Here is a 2745-nt window from a genome sequence, read left to right as displayed (position 1 = left end):
TTGATAATCCTAACTCCTGTAGGAAGTTGATGGCAAGGTTGAGCTGCTGGAGGAGGGCAGCAGGAGACTGAGCTTTCAGTAGCCAGTCGTCTAGATAAGGGACGATGAAAAGACCCTGAAGTCTGAGGGCCGCGGACCGGAGAAATCACCTTGGTGAATACCAGTGGGGCGGATGTGATGCCGAATGGCAGAGCTGTGAATTGATAGTGCTCCCTGTGGCCGGCCATAGAGACGGCAATCCTGAGGAACTTCCTGTGGAAATGAGCAATGGGGACATGTAGATAGGCGTCCTTCAAATCGAGGGTAACCATCACCTCTCCTGGCTGAAGAAACACAGCCACGGAATCCACGGTTTCCATTCGAAATGACCTCTTCCTGATAAACCGATTGAGGTACCTCAGATCTATTATCATCCTCCAGCCCCCGGTGAACTTGGGGACCAGAAAGACGGGGGAGTAGACTCCCAGACCGAGGTCTGAGGCTGGTACCTTCTCCAGGGCGCCCTTGGTAACATATTCGGCAACCAAGGCTTCTAGACTGGACTGCTGAGAAGGTGGAAGAGTTTGGGTGGAAACGAACCGATCTGGAGGTGGAAGATGAAAGTCGATGTGATACCCGTGTTGTATGATCTTCAACACCCATGGGTCTTGGATATGGGTGAACCATGCTCTGGAAAAGGAGGAAAGACGTCCTCCCAGGAAGGGGGGCCACAGGGAGCTGCCCCACGTCAAAACTCAGGCTTCCTCTTGGTGTCCTCCTTGGAAGCGCCGCGACCAGCTCCCCTAGGGCGATATCTAAAACGCAGTTGTTGGGAAGGGCGTCTATAATTAGAGGAAGAACCTCTGCCTCTAGAGGGAGCACGTCTGCCCCTGGATGCTTGAGGTAGGGACCTTCCCCTACCTTCAGCTAATCCCTCCATAATGGCGTCTAAGCTTTGGCCAGACACCCTTCCCGGCTCAAAGGGGAGAGCACAGAGTGCTGCTTTAGACGCAAAATCTGCCCGCCAAGGCTTTAGCCAAAGGGGTCTACGGGCCGCAGTAGACAACGCCATAGATTTGGCGGAAATTTTTAATTGATGGCAGGAGGATTCCGCCAAATAATCTGCAGCCCTATGAACTCTTTTCATAGAGGCCAGAATCTCATCTCTGTCTACGCCCAAGTCTATATCCCGCTCCAAGGCGGATAAGCGGTTGCGCAAAAAGTCACCAACCATAGAGGAGGCTATGGCCACAGAGGCTTGCGCGGAGGAAGCTGAGTAGACCTTCTTCAGAACGGAGTCCGCCCTACGATCCAGAGGGTCCTGAGGATTTGAACCATCTTCCAAGGGCACCAGGGTTCTGCGGGACAGCTTTGCTACGGCCAAATCCACCTTCGGGGGAGGCCCCCAGGAATCCCACTGGGTAGTGTTAATAGGAAACAAACTCTTGAAGATCCTGGAAAGCGAATGTCCTTTCTCTGGCTGTTTCCACTGCTGCGCCATAAGGTCGGTCAGCGTGGCGTCCGCATGGAAGGCAATATGTCCCCCAGAGGCAGACGTGGAGGCTTCCCCGTCAACATCTCGGCCCACTGTAGACCGGATGGACTTCAGCAGCCTGCCCGTTTGTTCATAATGGAACGCAGTTCTGCTGGAATAACTGAGTCGTCCTCGGAGGAATCATCCTCTGCCACCCGCAGGTGTTACAAGGGGGGGGGGAGAGACGAGGAACGGAGCTCAGAGCATGGTCTCCTGGTGAGCTGAGACAAGGTGCAATGGATCCCTTTGAGGGAATCATCCTGCAAAACAAAAAGGAGAGTACAAGCAAGGGAAAAACTATTTACCCAAGCGATGCCCAAACTCACCATCTCCTTGACCCATGCCATCATATCTCTGGGAGAGGGCTCCACAGGTGGAGGACCTCTGCACCCGCGACAACGGGCCCACTCATAGCCTGAAAATAGGCAAGTTATAGGACCAGTAGTACCCCGCAGGGCACAACCTTTCAAGCCGCTACCTACCATCAGGGAGCGGTGTGTCGCAATCGAAGCAGGAAAGATGTTTCCTCTTGGAAGAGGTTTTCCTCCTACCATCCCCAGGAGGGGTAGTAGAGGATGACATATCCTACAGAGAGAGATAATAGACCATGCAACACTGTCACCATGACATCATACCAGCTTTTAAAAAAAAGGGTAAATCTTACCAGGTCCTGTAGACCGGACAGAGAGGTGACTTGGCGCCCAACGTGCGACTCGAACCCACGACCTTGAGATTAAGAGTCTCATGCTCTACCGACTGAGCTAGCCGGGCTGGCGCTGTGAACAGGATCTGAACCTGTGCGGGGAGACCCCATTGGATTTCGAGTCCAAAACCTTAACCACTCGGCCATCACAGCCGGTTCCCAATAAAGTTTACAAACTGGAAAAGAGTTCAAGATCAATGAACACCACAATCGCACGCCTTCAGCAGATACTGCAGGAAGGTCTCTGACACCAGGCCAGCCAGCCTCTTAATTCTGGCCGGCTGGAAGTGGGGGGAGCCACAATCAAAGCAGGTGAGGCAACCTGCCCAGACAACTAACCCTGTAATCAGGGGTCTGCAAAGATATACATTCCCCCCCACCAAGAGGCCCTTAACCCGGGCACTTACCCCCACATCTCCCCGTCTTTTCCGGCCTTTAATAAGGCCTGAATCTTCCCTGAGTGAGCGGCCGCCAGCGCCAGGGCGTTGCCATGGCGCTATGATACTTCCGGCAAAACCGGAAGTGCGCG

At 53.7% G+C, this 2745-nt stretch overlaps 1 non-coding gene across 1 annotated transcript; it reads right to left on the bottom strand.

The window, feature by feature from the left end:
• Positions 1 to 2287: 2287 nt before the first annotated feature.
• On the bottom strand, positions 2288 to 2369 carry TRNAS-CGA (transfer RNA serine (anticodon CGA)). Its single transcript has one exon. It is a non-coding gene; the product is annotated as a tRNA-Ser (tRNA).
• Positions 2370 to 2745: the final 376 nt, after the last annotated feature.

Source organism: Leptodactylus fuscus, chromosome 6, assembly GCF_031893055.1.
Source record: "Leptodactylus fuscus isolate aLepFus1 chromosome 6, aLepFus1.hap2, whole genome shotgun sequence".
NCBI classification, from domain to species: domain Eukaryota; kingdom Metazoa; phylum Chordata; class Amphibia; order Anura; family Leptodactylidae; genus Leptodactylus; species Leptodactylus fuscus.
This window is presented reverse-complemented; position numbering and strand designations above follow the sequence as displayed.